The sequence below is a fragment of the Castanea sativa genome, chromosome 1, assembly GCF_040712315.1.
Source record: "Castanea sativa cultivar Marrone di Chiusa Pesio chromosome 1, ASM4071231v1".
Lineage (NCBI taxonomy): Eukaryota > Viridiplantae > Streptophyta > Magnoliopsida > Fagales > Fagaceae > Castanea > Castanea sativa.
Window position 1 is genome coordinate 50798849 of NC_134013.1, and position 18673 is coordinate 50817521.

General features: G+C 33.4%; 1 pseudogene; it reads left to right on the forward strand.

Annotated features, from left to right (window-relative positions):
• The first annotated feature begins 69 nt into the window (after nt 1–69).
• Nucleotides 70–6507, forward strand: LOC142610421 (pentatricopeptide repeat-containing protein At3g02490, mitochondrial-like; annotated as a pseudogene).
• The last annotated feature ends 12166 nt before the right edge of the window (nt 6508–18673 follow it).

Genomic DNA, 18673 nt, shown 5'->3' on the forward strand with positions numbered 1-18673 from the left:
AATTGAAACCCAAAAGAGGTTTAACAATATGTGTTGGTTTAACAATATGTTCAAACACATGTTAATGAGATGAGAAGCAATGGGTATGATATGGAGGAGGAGACATTTGTTAAGGTGTTGGGCCGGTTTTGTAAGAGGAAAATGATTAAGAATGCTGTGTGTTAGAAATACTGAATGAATGTATTGTTTCTCAAATGATAGAATATACATGAGTGTCTTTATATAGGAGGTAGATGTGTGTAGTACAAGTAAGAGTGTAGTACAAGTAAGAGTGTAGTACAAGTATGTGTGTTATACAAGTAAATAAGGTGGACCTAAAGCCCACAATCCAATACACGTTAACAGCCCCCCTCAAACTCAAGATGGGTGTAAGACCAACTTGAAGTTGTCAACCAAAGCACGAAGGCGTCCCTTAGGATGTGATTTAGTGAAGATATCTGCAAGTTGATCTTTAGAGGAGACCAAAAATAGCTTGAAAGCACCATGGACAAGATGATAACGGATAAATGACAATCAATCTCGATGCGTTTAGTCCGTTCATGGAAGACATCATTGTGAGCAATATGAATGACAGTCTGGTTGTCACAATAAAAAGGAGTGGCAGAGGATGTGAACACACCTAAATCCTTAAGAAGCCATCGTAGCCAAAGGAGCTCAGATGTGGTATCAGCAAGAGCATGATATTTTGCTTCAATATTGAAGCGAGCCACAATGGTTTGTTTCTTGCTTCACCAAGAAGTTAGAGAAAAACCAAGAAGAAAGCAATAACCAGTGGTGGACTTGCGATCAGTGGGATCTCTTGCCCAATCAGCATCAGAGAATGTACGAAGAACAAGAGGAGACTGAGCTGAGTAGGAAATGTCATGGAAGAGAATGCCCTTCAAGTATCAAAGAATGCGCAGAATAGCAGCATAGTGAGTCAATCGTGGAGTAGACATATACTGGCTCACCTAGTAAATAGCATAGGAAATGTCTAGACGAGTGACAATGACATAAACTATGCTGCCAACCAATTGTTTGTAAAGAGAGGGATTACACAATGGTTTCCCCCCTCCCCCTCGAGGGAGTCAGATGCGCATTAAGTGTGTGTTCTTATTTTGCTGAAAATTGAAAACTTATTACTAAAAACAATAAAAAAAAATTATGGGTTACTGTTCACTACTGAATTACCTTACATTTGCCTTAATGACATGAATAATGCAAGAGGCGCTGGTTAAAAAAAGAGAGGCAAAAATGCCAAACGTGAGGAGCAAAACACTATCCAAACGAGGCTTAAGTTCAACCGGAGTGTCAACAGTCTTACTATCAATAAGTCCAGCTTAAGCCAAAAGTTCAGAAGCATACTTGACTTGAGTAATATAAAGACCCTTTGTGGAATGAGTGATTTCAAGACCCAAGAAATAGCTGAGATGTCCAAGATCTTTTAATTCAAACTGTTGACTGAGAAAATCCTTGAGTTCTTGAATGTCATTGAGGTCATCACTAGTTATGATCATATCATCCACATATTAGAGAAGCAAAATGGTTCCTTTGTTAGTGCAACGAAAAAATAAGGCAGAATCATAAGGATTAGCAATGTAACCCAAGCGAAAGAAGGTGGAGCTGAACTTGGCAAACAAAGCTCTTGGAGCTTATTTAAGGCCAAAAAGTGCACGTCGAAGGTGACAAACCTTATTTGATTCAACAAAGAGACCAGGAAGAGGATGTATATAAATTTCTTCACTTAAATCTCCATTAAGGAAGAAATTTTTGATATCTATCTGAAAAATGTTCTATTTACTAGCAGCAGCAATAGCTAAGAGAGCACAAACAAATGAAATACGAGCAACCAGAGCAAAGGTCTCTTCATAATCAATCCCATACTCTTGTGTAAAATCTTTTGCAACAAGACGAGCCTTATAATGCTCAATGGACCCATCAGAGCAAGTCTTAATCTTGTAGATCCACTTACAATCGACCACAAATTTCCTAAGAGGGAGAGTCACCAAATCCTAAGTATGATTTTTAGATAATACATCAAGTTCCTTTTTCATTGCAATCTGCCATAAAAGAGTCAGTGGAGGCCTCATGATAAGTGTGAGGCTCGTGCAGTGTAGTAAGGGCAGTATAACAATGATAGTCAAGTAAATGTGCATGAATAGATCTTACCCGAGTTGAGTGATGAGGTGGAATGTCTTGTGCAAAATCTTCAGGCAAAGCAGGAGCAGGGGACCCAAGCTTAGGGTTGGGTGGCTTATCTTCGACTTGTTCATTAGAGGGTGATCCAAGAGAGGCATAAAAAATATCTAGTGGTTGGACAGAGAAGTCTATAAGAGGATCAAGAGTAACTATAGAAGGAATATGTGGCTTATTTGGAAAAAAGATCCAATACAGAGGAGGTAGATAAGGAGGAACGAAAGTGAGAGAGCTCGACAAAGGAGCAATGTTCTTAAAAGACAACATTACGGGAGATACGAAGACGATGAGAAACAGGATTATAACACCGATACCCCTTTTGAGTTTTGCCATAGCTAAGAAAACAACAAAGTCTAGACCGAGGCTCAAGTTTAAACCGAGGCTCAAGTTTATTATGCTCATATGGCTGAAGAAGAACGAAACAAGCAGAACCGAAGGAGCGAAGGTGGTGACAGTCTGGAGGTGACCTAAAAATGAGCTCATATGGAGTTTGATTTTAAATAATAGGACCGAGAATGCGACTAATAGCATGAACAACATGAAAAGCAGCTTCGCCCCAAAGGGTCAGTGGAGGCCTCATGATAAGTGTGAGGCTCGTGCAGTGTAGCAAGGGCAGTATAACAATGATAGTCAAGTAAATGTGCATGAATAGATCTTACCCGAGTTGAGTGATGAGGTGGAATGTCTTGTGCAAAATCTTCAGGCAAAGCAGGAGCAGGGGACCCAAGCTTAGGGTTGGGTGGCTCATCTTCGACTTGTTCATTAGAGGGTGATCCAAGAGAGGCATAAAAAATATCTAGTGGTTGGACAGAGAAGTCTATAAGAGGATCAAGAGTAACTATAGAAGGAATATGTGGCTCATTTGGAAAAAAGATCCAATACAGAGGAGGTAGATAAGGAGGAACGAAAGTGAGAGAGCTCGACAAAGGAGCGATGTTCTTAAAAGACAACATTATGGGAGATACGAAGACGATGAGAGACAGGATCATAACACCGATACCCCTTTTGAGTTTTGCCATAGCCAAGAAAACAACAAAGTCTAGACCGAGGCTCAAGTTTAGACCGAGGCTCAAGTTTATTATGCTCATATGGCTGAAGAAGAACGAAACAAGCAGAACCGAAGGAGCGAAGGTGGTGACAGTCTGGAGGTGACCTAAAAATGAGCTTATATGGAGTTTGATTTTAAATGATAGGACTGAGAATGCGACTAATAGCATGAACAACATGAAGAGCAGCTTCGCCCCAAAAAGGAATTGAAACTTTGGTAGAGAGAATGAGAGAACAAATATTCTTAAGAATATGACGAAATTTTCGTTTGGCTCTATCATTTTGCTTAGAGGTATCTGGACAAGTTAGTTGATGAATAGTGTCATAGGAATGCAAAACATATTAAGTGTATTCAAGAGCATTATCAGATCGGAAAATTTTGATACGTTTGAAAATTTTAGTTTCAACCATTTTTCCAAAATTAGAATATATTTGCAATAATTCTGAATGATGTTTCATATGAAAAATCCAGCTATAGCAGGAATAATTATTAACAAAGATAACAAAAAATCGAGATCCACCATTACTAGAGACAGAGGAAAGTCCCTAAACATCAAAATGAATTAAGTCAAAGATATCAGTGGACATTGATTCACTAGTATTGAAAGGCAAAACAGGTTGTTTTCCTAACTAACACGAAACACAATCAAAATTTTCTGTAGACATTGAACCTTACAACCCTCTAGAAGCCAAGTGTTGTACTTGAGAGAAGGATGTGTGACACGGGTATGCCAAAGTGCAAGGGAAGGAATAGAAGAAACTATAGTAGTTGCAGCAACAATAGAAACATGAGCAACATGTGGAAGACGAAGATTATCCATGGGAAACATACGCCCAACTTTGGGACCAGTCAAGCTCCTGTCCCGTCCTTGGATCTTGCATAATACATCAAGAATAATCAAAGGTAATGCGGTAACCCAACTCAACTAATTGCCCTACAGAAAATAAATTATAAGAAATGTTAGGAACAATAAAGACCCTAGGAACCAAGAGGTTGGAGGTCGGAGGTTGAGATAGAACCTATATCATGACCAAACATTGTGAAATCATTAGCTGTGCAAATATTGAAAAGGTGTGGTGCAGGTCAAGTTGAGAAAATAAGGATGAGTGAGGTATCATGTGGTTACAACAAGAAAAATCCATAAGCCAAGAAGAAGGAGGCATACCAGATGAAACTGAGAGAGAACAAGAATAAGATGCATTACCAACCATACGAATGGTATTAGCGATGATATTTTATAGGTCAGTTATGGAAATGGTGATAGTGGATTCAGAAGACTTGGACTTTACGGAGATGGGAGCCATTAGTTGGATACTCTCAGTGTTAGCAACAGTAGCAGCAGAAATGGAAACAACTGATTTGTTGTGTTGATAGCAAGACTCAATATTATGATCAAGACGTTTGCAAAAATTGCAAAAATGTTTGTTGGATTGTTGGCAACAATTGTCATAATAAAAATAAGACATGTCCTTGTTCTTCATTTAGAAGCAAAATATACAAAAATGGACTGCAAAAATGAAAGCTACGCGAAAAATTGGGTAAGGAGCACTTGAATGGCAGAAAGTTAACTTTGGGTTAAAAAGTTAACTTTGGGTCAAAAAGTCAATGGTTAATGCTGGTCAAAGTTCACGGTCAAAGTCAACGATCACTAACGCAAAGTCAATGGATGACATAGCGTGCTAACGTGGCAGATGACGTAAGCAGGTGACGTGGCGGCTATCGTGGTAGTGATGATGTCACGGATGACGTCAATAGGTACTTCACCGGCGTGTGAGGCGCGTGCCGAACCTGACATCGACGCGTGGCGGCGCATGTAGCGCGTGGGTAACTCACCGAATCTTTAAGCGGAGCGTGGGGGCGCGTGGGCACTCAGAGGTGTCAATTCTGGCAGGCTTGTGTAAATCAATTGATGATTTATAGGACTGTGTCGCTGGTGTCATAATCAGAACTTCAGAAATGTTAGATTCGACGAAGGCAGTGATCTTGGCGGCGGAAAGAGATCTTCTAGCGATGATGATTCAAACTAGAGTGCCTCTGACGGTGGCGGAGCAGTTAGAAAAAGGGCACAAATAGGTTTACTGACCCGAGAAGGTTGAGGCAGCGAAGAATACCAAAGAAGACAAGACTGCAAGACACCAAAAAGGTTAGAGTAATGGCTTAGATACCATGTTAGAAATACTGAATGAATGTATTGTATTTCTCAAATGATAGAATATACATGAGTGCCTTTATATAGGAGGCAGATGTGTGTAGTACAAGTAAGAGTGTAGTATAAGTATGTGCTATACAAGTAAACAAAGGGGGCCTAAAGCCCACAACCCAATACACGTTAACACTGTGGATTTGTATGAGTTTGCCATGGCTGGTGCAAATAAGCCTTCTTAGGATTGTTGTGTCTTTCTATTGAGGAAAGTAGCAGTTGGTAAACAATTGGATATGGGTCTTCTTTTGAGGGTTGAGGATTTTTACCCAGAGCGGGAATTTGTTGACAAATTCTATGCTTGGTACAGTTCTTAAGTCATAAACCAGTGTTGGTAGACTTGGAGAGTGCAATAGTTTTTGAAAGTAGATGGGTTTGTGGCTAATGGTCATTTACAAAGTAAAATTGCATTTCAGCTTTGTAACACTGCTAAAAAGGATGAGGCAAGTGAACTTATGGAGAATAAGGAATCATTTGGGTCCACTCTAGATCACAGGACATGGGCATCTTTCATTGAGGGGCATTGTGTAGTTGGGGATTTTGACAAGGCTTCTGATTGTTTCAAACAGATGGTTGAAAAAGTGGGATTTTTTTTCTGCTGGTTATGCATTCCACATTTTGGTAAATGCTTATTGCCAAAAGAATAGGGTATGCAATAGAGGCATGCACGCTTCTTGTTGAGCTAGTGAATGTTGAACAGTTGAAGCCATGGCATACTACATATAAAGAATTGATAAGCAAGTTGTTGGTTCAAGGTGGGTTTCAAGATGCTTTAAGTCTTTTGGGTTTGATGAAAAATCAAGGGCTCCTACCCATTGTGGATCCATTTATTGAGTATGTATCGAAGTTTAGAACTGGTGATGATGCTATCAACTTTTTGAAGGAAATGACTTCAAAGAAGTTTCCAGCGACATCCATGTTTCTCTGTACATTTGAAACCTTCTTCAAGGCTGGAAGGCATATTAAAGCTCAAAATTTCCTTTCCAAATTCCCAGTCTACATTCGTAACTATGCTGATGTCTTAAATCTCTTTTGTTCCATGAACTCTAGAAAAGGTTCTTCTACCACTAATGTGGCTGTGTAGGCTTTTTTGGCTGCATTTCCTTTTGTTTCATGTCAGAATTAATGTACAATGATCTTATTTCAAGAAATTTTGGTATGCATATTTTGTATTCTCTTTCATTCAAAATTATTTTGTGTCATCATAGGCTTTTTGTGGCTAATAAAATATATGGTTTGTTAAATAATAGCATTAATACATCATGTTGAATATGCTAATATTGATGTGGAAGTGAAAGTATAAAGTATAGAACACAATAACACACGAAAGTTATATGGTTTAGTTTAACGGCCTATATCTATGGAGGAAACCCTAAAATGTTACATCAATAATATATTAGAGTGTAGTATAAATCCTATGTTACAATGAACCATAACATGTGTATATATAGTAGACTAAACCCTAGACTAATAGACTTCTAGTACAAGTAGGAGACTTGGCTTGCACACAAAGTAGAATTAGGCTTGGACCAATGCTAATAGGATAATATATCTCTAACGCCTCCTCTCAAACCCAAGATGGAAGCTTGATGAAACCTTAAGATTTGATAAGGTTAAGAAGATCCCTTAAATGAAGTTTGGCTCTGTGACGATAGTTTGAGGAAGGAAATGGTCTTGCAGTATTGATGTAATTTCTAATGGTGGCATGACTATATCGGAGAGTTTTGACAGTAGCAATGGGAAGCCAAAAAAGATGAATGCAATGAAGAAACACCGAGAAAGACAAAGATTGCTCTTAAATACATCGTAAGGACAGAAAACCATGGTCACATGAAGGTGACTCTAATACCATGTTAAATAATAGAATTGATACACCACGTTGAATATGCTAGCATGGATGCAAAAGCGAAAGCATAAAGTATAGAATATAATAATATATGGGAGTTACATGGTTTAGCCTAATGGTCTACATCCATGGAGGAAACCCTAGAGGGCTATATCAATAATATATTAGAGTGTAATATAAATTCTATATTATAATGAATCATAACATGTGTATATATATTAGACTAAACCCTAGACTAATAGACTACTAGTACAAATATGAGACTTGGCTTGCACACAAAGTAAAATTAGGTTTGGGTCTATGCTAATGGGCTAATATATCTCTAACATCCCCTCTCAAACTCAAGATGGAAACTTGAGATTTTTTTTAAGGTTGAGAAGATCACTTGAATGAAGTTTGGCTCTGTGATGGTAGTTTGAGGAAGACAATGGTTTTGCAATATTGATGTGACTTCTAACGGTGGCATGACTATACCGAAGAGTTTTGACAGCAACAGTGGGAAGCCAAAGAAAATGAACACAGTGAAGAAACACCAAGGAAGACAAAGATTGCTTTTAAATACACCGTAAAAATAGAAAATTGTGGCCATAGGAAGGTAGCTCTAATACCATGTTAAATAATAGCATTGATTTCCTGTAAGAGGTTTTTTTTTTACTTTTCTTCTGATATTCATATATGATGTTTATGATCTTCCACTGTGCTTGCCTTCTTTATACGATGACTTGATCCAATCCTTTATTCAATTTATTTTTTTTATAGATTTCGGTACTTGGCAGTTTTTGAAGGCATGTATGTTGCAGCGAAGTTGGCTTTTCTAGATTGATTTGGTTCTCTTTTTTAGGAGCACAAATATGTTGCATTTGTCCGGCTTTAATAAACTCTAGCACTGCTAAGTTTTTGGTTCCATTTTCTGTTGTCATTGGCTTGCACTTATGAGTTATGAGAACTTATTAGAATTTCAAGAGAGTTTCAACCTATGGTATCTGCTTTTGATAATACCTCTTTATCACCAGACTAAGATACCAATAAGTTTTTAGTGTAAACAGGGATTGAACCCCAGATCTCTTATTCAACCAGTAGAAACTTTACTAGTTAAGCTAACTGGAACCCATACAACTTATTAGAACTTTAGATCATTAATTTGTTTCACTTCTTATTTGCTCTTTATTGTGATTCATCGTCTTTAGACCAAATGGCACCTCCTTTCCTAAGGTGATGGTGACATAATGTTTTAATCCCATATTGACGTGAATTATATTGACCAAAAAAAGAAGAAAAAAAAAACCCTGATGGGAACATTGTGCAAGTGATTTCTGGTTAAATCAAATTGTTAATAGATCTTTCTTTTTGGCACCCATGGTATATATTTGTGGAATTATGCTATTAGACTAGATAAGAAGTGGGGTTTGTCATAGCTGTTCCTGCTTTCTTCTGGTGTCATTAGCTCAATTTTATATTTAAACATGGGATTGGATCAGTTTATGCTAATATGTGGAGTTGCTGCTCCACTCCTATTGTATCGAGAATCTTACTTTAGTTGCTTCAAAATTTGCATTGTGTTCCAGATAAGCAGACTTTTGATGGCCCATGAACTTAAAACTCTTTTTTATTTAATAGTGGAAAATGTGTTGGTTTAACAATATTTTTTATTTGTTTTGATAAGAGTTTTGAGGGCCGTGGGTCTTTGTTTCTTCAGGTGGGTCATTGTTTTCTTCAGGTCTGGGTATTTTCGTTTCTGGCAGATGTACTGGATGTCAATTGGACCTTCAACCTAGTGTATCCTTTTGGGCTTTTTAAACATTTGTTGCTTGCGTTGAATGGGTTCTTCCTGGTGAACCTCTTTCATTATTCTTTCCTCCAAAATGTTACTCTTAATCTTAATCATTGGTTAATAATTACTTCTCTGTTTTGACAGAGTTAATTGCTTTCTTTAAAACAAGGGGTAAGTGCCTCCTTTCCTAGAACCAGATTAAAAATAGTTGCCTTGTTGTGATTGGTGTTTGCCTCTTGTTCTTTTTGGTTAATTGCGAATCAGCTCGCTTCTTGCTTGATTAAGCATTATTCCTGTACTTGAATAAAATTTACTGACCTTTGCTTCTTGGGATATTAATAAAGTTCTAAGAGTCTCGTAGTTCAACTAGCATTTATTAGTGTTTCTAACTGAGACGGTCAGGATTTAAAACTCCCATCCCCTTGTAATTATCGAATTATCAAAAAATTAAAGAAATATTAGAAGCTACAATCTTATGGTTGATATTACCACTTTCAACTATTTTTCCCAAGTGAGGCTTTATTTGGATCCATTATTCGGTTGATATGCAGCATTCCAGGTGGAAACAAGCTGCAACAGGAGCAAATTTAAGCTATAAGCTGTAAATTGGTACTATATGTTGATAAATGATTGTCAATTGAAGAGTAAAATGAAGAAGATAATGTGTTTACTTTTTGGTAATGGAAGTAACGCGTTCATTTTATGAATAACAGTGTTGAGGGACCAGAACAATAGCTTTAATTCTATCTGAACATGCATGGTCTTCAAGTTAAACATATTTTTGTGCCTTCCTTCACTTTGAAGCAAAGTTAAAGACTCAACTTTTTGCAAATGTTGTGGTTGGAAGTATGGATATAATAATTCAAATGTAGAATATGTGAAACGTTTGTGAAACCATATAATTTCTATGTCCTATTCAAAGAATCTTTTGGCTATTACTAATATTTTATTTGTCAAATTCATTACATAATGATTCTTCAGCTTTTATTTAGTAGTGGAATTGATTCGAAAAAGGATTTGTCGAGAAATTATTTACGCGGAAGAACAAATCAAATTAGATATAACTTTACATTTTGCTAATCGAAGCTGTAAATGTAGTTTGACATATGGTGCTCAATGTATATTCCTCTTTGAGTGACAATGTGACATAAGTGTCAATAGTACACAATGAATATAATGGTGGGGAACTAAAAAAGAAATTTGTTTCAGCAAGTTTGATCTTTTAGCAAAATGTTGAGAGAAATATGTGTCCATCCCACATAATTTATATATATATTTATATATACCTAAAAGTTGAAGTGTAATATTTATTGTTATTACTCTCCTATTAAGCCACATCATCTTTCATGTTATTACCACGTCATTATGCTTTTCATATTTATTTGGCTTTACAAATTCATTTTAGGTAATTTTAACTTTACATATTTATTTACTTTAATTTTAATGTTATAATTAAGTATTGTCTATACATATTCCTCTTAAGATGGTTTTAACTTTACATATAATTTTGCCTATTTATCTCCTTTATTTTGTCTCTTCTTATTCTCATCATCTTACTATAAATTTGTTACTCTCTCCCATTTTATACACATTTTATTTTCTCACACAAAAAGGTTCTCTCTCTCTCTCTCTCTCTCTCTCTCTCATTTTTTTTATTTAAATTTTTTGTTGGATCTTTTATGAGTTTGTACACCCATTGTCTTATTATTGCTAACTCATATGTGTTCCTGGATGCAAGTATTTTTTGTTCATTTTATTTGAAACACTAAATATTTTTAATATTGTTAACCAGATCACCAAATTGTTATATCTTTATTATATGATTTTTTAGATGCGTAAGTAATTGTTTTTAAGTATTTACAAATATTTTGTATTACTCATCTTCCTTATCTCCTTAGTGTATTTTTTTGAGATTTTTAAGAAAACAAATTCAATTTTGAGTTTAAAATTATTTATTTATCTATTAATTTTTCGCATGTTGGATTATATATTAGATTAGATTAAAACAATACTAACACAATATTTGACTTGATTACAATCATTACGTATTGTAAGGACTGGATTTAGTGCTTGAGCTCAAACGATTGAAGGACTCAGGCCCAAATAGCCCAACACAATGAATTTGTTAGAGAGTGGGCTCCTAAACTAGGCTTTCATGGATGCGATAGCATTTACCATGGGCCAATGATAACAATGAGACCAGGAAAAATAGAAGGCAGTTTCTGAATTAAGAAGGATAATTCTCCTCGAATAGGTCCGATGAGGTTTTGTTCTTGAATATATCACTATCAGTCTTATTTACAATTTCCTTTCTTTCGTGTTACAATGTTTTTCTCTGCCTTTTTTCTCTGGTCCATTTCTCAGGGGGACCTTTTACCTTATATAGGCCCTTTTGGATGATCCTGTCCTTTCATTTGTTGATCACGCAGGCCACCACTCAAGTGTCAGTCCCATCAACCACCTTCCCTGTACCCCTGTGAGATGCGGTAACCATGACAGTACTATTCTAGGGTCTTCTCCACATAAATGCGGCCAGGAGGTTTGGTAGAATGCATTAAATGTGGTGGCAACCCCTAGCTCTTTAGTCATGTCAATGCTAGACCCCTTCCCAAAACTCTTTCCATATAGTAAGGTCTCCTTTGATGACGGGTTGATGACACGACCATAGAATTTGAGGGCACGGACTCCTTGACGCTATGATTGCCCTCCTCGGCCTTACTCGGAATTCTAGTACTCTGCATGTATAATAGGGTAAAATTTTTGAATTTGATTATGCATTGAATATTTGGCTTGATCACATCATATTTGAAATGTTTTACATATTCGGGAAAATGAGTTTGACTTTGATGCGAGTTTCATTTTTCCCTTTCTTTTTTATTTGAATTATAGTTTTGTTGAATTTTATAAAAATTTTTTTGATACGTTTCTTGGTGTTTTTGATTGTACGATAGAAAAAATTGGGTTTGAAAAAATTTTTTTTTTAAATGAAAAAATAATTTCTAAATTTTAGTTACTTTTTAAAGATACACAAAATCTTATAAATAATTTTTATTAAAAAATTAATATTTTATCAACCTTTTGAATTCCTAAGAAAAATTGCATTGTTTTCATTTAGGTATGACAAAAATTATATATTACATTTGTGATTGTCACTATAACAAATGAAAATATGATTATGAAATACATTACTATTAATTAAATTAGTCCAAACTGCAAAAATAAATTTAATGAGACCGCCCTAAAAATATTATCATGCGAAACATGCGAGATCCGCGACTAGTACATATTAATAGGTAAAGTGGAGAGAAAATTCAATTAGATTTCAAATTAGAATTCAATTAGAGTTTAATTATGCGTCAGTGTCCCCATTTAATCTAAGTTTTTAAATTGTTGTGCCAAGTGAGTTAGTTCAATGTAAAAAATTGAATTCAATTAGAGTTTAATTTTGTGCCACATGTACTATCTAATCTAAGTTTTATAATTTTTGTGCCAAATGAATTAATTTAGTGTAGAAAATGAAGAGTCCAATATAAATAAATCATAAAAAACATAATCATATATCTAACTCTATATATAAAATTAAAGTAAGAGAGAGTTTGAATGATTTTATATTTATAAGCCTTTTATTTTTTATATATTAAAAAACAATTCAAACTCACAAGTCATTTATGTAATATATCATAACTATAAATATTGCTTTTTTAAACCAAAGTTTAGAGAAAATTAAACTATAATCAAAATTGGATTTTGCTTTCGTTAGCTTTCCATACAAATTAAATTGTTTAGATTTTTACTGTTATTTTGTTTTTGAACTAATGAACATATTTTTTTATACTATTTCTATTCAAATATTTTGAATGTGAAGATATTGAATGTAATAAATTGTAATTGAGCTGAACGATTCTATGCATCTATCTCCATTCAATTTAGGAGACACTATTTAACCAATTTATTATTTTATTTTGTGTTAAATTTAATAAAATTCATAGACAATAATTATAATTGATATTGTATATGTAATATCCTATAGTAATTTTCAAAATTATATATGTAATAGCAATATAATGAGAAACTTGGCGTAACTAATATCATGAAAATTGTAAGGAAAAACCATTTTAGTATCTCCAAACTATATGTATAATAATCCAAACTAACATTAATAACACCACTACAATTTTTCATTCTTGTGCGTAAACATGGGTTAAATACTAGTTAAAATAAAATAAATATATTTTATCAAGATCCATTACTTACATATAATAATTCCAATTTGCTTTCTGCTGTCTTGGAAGCGTGATTGTTGTAATGCCTTTGTTTCTTAATGAAATTGCAATTTTTATAAAAGAAAGAAAGAAAAAAAAATCCATTACTTACATATGTCCATCTTGAATGTATAAGCCATTATAGTGTACTATGTCCAAGGAATGTGCATTTATTTTTGTTAACTAATTTTTAACTTAATTTTACTACCTCTATTTTTGAGTTGTTGGAAATTGATATTATGAATTACTCTTTTACGTTATTTACATTTTTTTTCCTAATTCAAGATATTTCATTTTGTTAATTTTCCCATTGCTATTGTTCCACCTTGTGATTCATTATTTATATGAAACTCTCTCAGTTGAATTCATCAGCTTTTCCAGGCCAAGACATTATTGCCAATCTGTCCAGCAATGGACCGAATGAGACTTCTCAATGAGCAAAACGCAATGAGCGTGACCAAACAAGCCAATATGGTAATATATGACTCTAGCCTGTTTGTCCATCTTATCACAATATGTTTCAACTTTGTTAACTAGTAGAAATAAACGTTCTTTTTGGAACTTTCTAAAGGGATATTTTCAATCCCTTTGTAATAGTATGATACATATACACAGGAATGTAGGCTAGAAGATGACGAATAACATTCTAACAGAGAGTGTGACAACAAATAGCATCAACTTTGTGATGATTTGTAGCTATTGCATCCCCACTTACTCCACATCTTTGTGTTACAATGCATAGGGGATCATAAGTTAACAAAAATTGAATCCATTCTAGGCCTTAGACTAGTCTTAATCATGAAATTAGAGCTATGTTTATGAAGAGTCTGTGGCACAGTTGTTTTTGAGTTTAATCTTAGTGACTCATGTAGAAGACTTGCTGAGATAAAAATGATATATAATTACCCCCATCTTGTGACTCTCTTTGCATAGTGAATTGGATTGGATTATGTACCATGATTTGCTAAGTACCAACTTAATCTAAATCTCGAATCTCATTCAACTTTAAAGTAAGTTTGGTAATAAGGTTGCTAGAACAAGCTGAAAGCAATCATTGCTTGAACCCAAAGCTATACCAACAGATATGGTGCGTGAAGTGGAAGCAGTAACACCTTTAAATGACACAAAATTGGTACTTCTCTAGTAAAACTCTTTCAGCTAATACAAATATACAAAGAGAGTTCTATCAATGGAAAACGGACAAACAAAAGTATGACTTAAAGACAAGGAATTGGATTTCAATCTTTAGTTTAAATGACTAGAATAAAGTATGAAATGATAACTTTTTTTTTTTTTTTTGGTTAAAATCTTTAAAAAGATTTGAGATTTATTAATATATGGATTTGAAAAGAACCCTGTGTCAGATGTCATTTTGAATTTATAATATCACAATTTTTTTTTATATTGAAAAATAACAAAATCTCCAAAATCTTATGATCATGTGTGGTTAACTTTATATCAAATAATATATATTAACAAATTTTCCCAAATTTATTGATTTTAAATATTCAAATCCAAACACAACCATGAATCAGTTATGAAAGGTCCCTAAAGACCAGGGCAACTCCACGTTGAAGGTAGGTGGTCATAAGACTACCTTGACTTGGAAAAGTAATAATAATTTTATATAAACTTTTAAAAATTTTATGAGTTGTCTATCCTCAAAAAAAAATTGTGACCACCTTAAACTTTTTTAGGTCCAACAAAATTAATCTTTAGTCTCCTTAATAGTATATTAGATTCTTTCGAACAAAATGAAAAAAACCCAAAAAATATTTCTTTAACTAAAATTTAAAGGAGATGTAGTTTATAGCATTGATAATAAAACTAATGCAACAATTTCAAAATATGAAAACTCATAAAAAGAAATTATGAAACTTTATGTATTTACTTGTTTTTTTTTTTCAATATATAAAATTCTATTTTTATTAGATTTTCTATAATTAAGTTCTTTAATAATCACCCTAGAAAAAATTCTTGGAGCGGCCACCACTAAAGAACACTACACTTGCATTACTTTATTTATTTATTTTTACAGAACCAAACATAAGGTGAATGCTTAGTGACCTTTCTTTAGGAGGCAGATTTTCTTGATGGAAACTAAAAAGAGTAGAAAAAGTAAAAGAGAGACGAGGTGGACAGAGAGGCAAAGAGTAATTATTGTTTTACAGTTAATGAGGATGTAAAATAAGGGAGAATGGGACATGGGTCAAAATTGTTATACAGAGAGATATAAAGGGAGCTGATGAGTCTTTTTCATGATGTTAAAACATCATCACTGCAAAGTAAGAAGATGGACCAACATGTTCCTTCGAACAAGCTCTCTCTTATAACCCATGTTGGTACTTAGAAGTTAGAACAATGACTGTCTTTTAACGTGTGAACATACGAAATCGCTTTTGCTTTCCTGCCCATGACCCGCCATTGTCACATTATAATGTTACACCTTATTACATTGAATAATGATTTTCTTCCTTTTTCTTCCTTTGCTACAATAATTAGCAAACTTTGGTTCCATGGTGTTTGAAGAACTTATCGAGTGATCTCCATAATTAACTATGCCCATTGAGGTACTAGCCTCCCTTCTTAAGTTCTTACATCATACTACTACTTTGTTTTTCATGTTTTTATATTACATATTTAATATTAATATACAACAATACTACAAATACACTCAATTTTACACCCAATTTCATAATCTATTGAAATAGTCGATTATGAGTAATGAGAAAAAAGTAGTGAGTGTATGCAAAAAATTGTGAGCACAAAGTATTTATCACTCAAAATTGACTACTTTAGCATGTTTTGAAATTAAGCGTGTCCCTAAATTTATTTTTTAACATAAAATATTGGCACTTTAAAATGTTATTGTTAATTTTTTTTTAAAATTTTTATTTGTGATTGTTAATTAAGCCTTGATCTCCTACGATTTGTGTTAGGTGCCTTCTTTCTGCATGTAACCTCAATGTTTAGGCTGGTCATTTGCCTTCTAATACTAGTGCATAATAGAAGAAAATGATTCAATATTAATTCTTGGTGTATAAGATGATGCTTGAGAATCATTTTGCTAGAAATAATATCATTTTTAGAACCAATTACTATCATTTCAAACGTCAAATTACTTTGTTTGGGGCAATTTAACCATTACCGAGAGAAAGTTGTAAAAGAAAAATTAGTAGAAGTGTGAGAAAAACTTAAATATATAGCCACCAAAGACCACACATAAAAATAAATAATTAAATAACTTAATTATATAGTTAATGGCTATTCAAACTTTTCATTTAGATATCGCTTTAAAAAGAGTGTTCATGCAAACTTTTTGAAAGGTCAGAAGTTCTCCGATTAGGAGCACACAAAAGATGCCCCCATTGTGCTTAGGATATCACTGACATTATTATGGAAATGAACAAATATATATCATTGACATGTTTAGTTGTAATACCACCAATTAAACATTTAGGGCACATGTATGATACTATGAAATGAACATTGGAGATTATGAAGTGCCTTACTTCTTAGAACCACTAAAAATTAACCCAAAAAGAAAAAGAACTTAAATAATTTTTTTTCTTTTTAATAAGTGGAGGACCATGGTGATTGATATGTATGTAAGTGTTGTGAGTAACACATATTTGAGTGGAGGGAAAACTGTGGGGAGTGAACTCTGAGCAATGGGGACAAGATGGGGTCTAATGCTTGTGAACAGCACTGCAAGTCTTAATTTTGCAGACACTGACAAAGCAAGAGTCATGTGGCTCTGTACTTGAATTTGTTCAAAGGAAAGTAACAGTGAGGTGGAAGTGATAGCTCATATCCTTCCATTCAAACCTTCAACAAACTAAGTAAACAAACATTATTATTTCCTACTCATTTGGCTATTCCAGAACTGGCGGACCACATATATTTGCATTTGATAAAATTCTTATTATCATTCCCTCTGTGACCTTTGCTATAAGCATTAGATCAATACACGCATGTTACCACCTTGTTATTGAACTAAGCTAATAAGCATCATTTTGCTTGCCCTTGTCAATGATTATATATAACAACATGAGCAGTGATCATCTAAATTAGTGCTACCTAGCTACCATTTCGAGTGTTAATATAACTAAAGACAGTTTTCTGCAAATCGGATTGAAGGAGTCTCGTTTAACCTGTTACATGGCAATGCAAATGATTTGATGTAGATGACTTAAACCATTTAGCAAATCACTTCATTTTTATAATCAGGGACGGAACAAAGATTCGAATTTGAGGGGGGCAAATATAATTTTCTTGAGGGAGGCAAATGTAATTTTTCTTGGACTTATTTTCTAAAATCTTAAATATATACCTACTATTTAATATTTTAAAAAAATTTAGGGGGGCCACAGCCTCCCTCAGCCTGTATGTGGCTTCGTCTCTGTTTATAATTACACACGAATACTAGTTAAAGTCACCAAGTAACAAAATAGAACAAGAAAATTCTATCCAATAACTAATAACAAATGCTTTCAACTTTATAAGAGGGTCTATCTTGACATTCAATATCTTTTGGATCAGTAGAGTAATAATTTCATTTCTTCGTAGTTCATTATTTTACAGAGGCATGAAAATTATCTTATGTACTATTGCTTTATAAAATTTGTTGAGAAATGTTAAAGATATTACAAATTTTATTATATAAACCTTTAAATTGATATGTCACTAATAAAATATAATTTAGATATATATTTTTTTATGTTATTATATGTCACTACATAAACCTTAAAATTGATGTATTACTACTAAAATAAATTAAGATATTTATTTATTATATTATTTAAATGACACTAATCATATTTATTGTCAAGTCAATTTATAATTATTTATAGTAAAATTGGTAGCAATTCTAATATATTTATCAAATTTGTTTGTAATATGATATGACACAACACCTTCAATTAATGCAATAACTAATTAGTGTTCAAACTTGAACTTATGAGTAAAATTCACCTTTAAGTAGTGATGAAATCAAGATTTGAATTTAGAGAGGTACAAAGTTGTTGTTGATGTTTCTCTTTCTCTTTCTTTTTTTCTTTTTCAAATTATGAGTAAAAATTATCACATACACATATACATTCAACATAACACACTAAAATTAACAATATTAATATATAGAAACAAAAGAACCATTTTAATCAATTTATAATTTGGTAAATTAAATTTAATTGCTTACCACAAATTTTCACAAAAAATAACAAGTTATTGTCCAAATCATTGTTTTAAAAAAAAAAATAGAGGTAATAGTAATGTTTTTCCTTCTCTTTAATTGAAATTATTGCTTCCTTATTTTATTTTTCTCTTACCCTTACTTCCCTTTGGTTTTGAATGCTAAAGTTATTGATGAAAT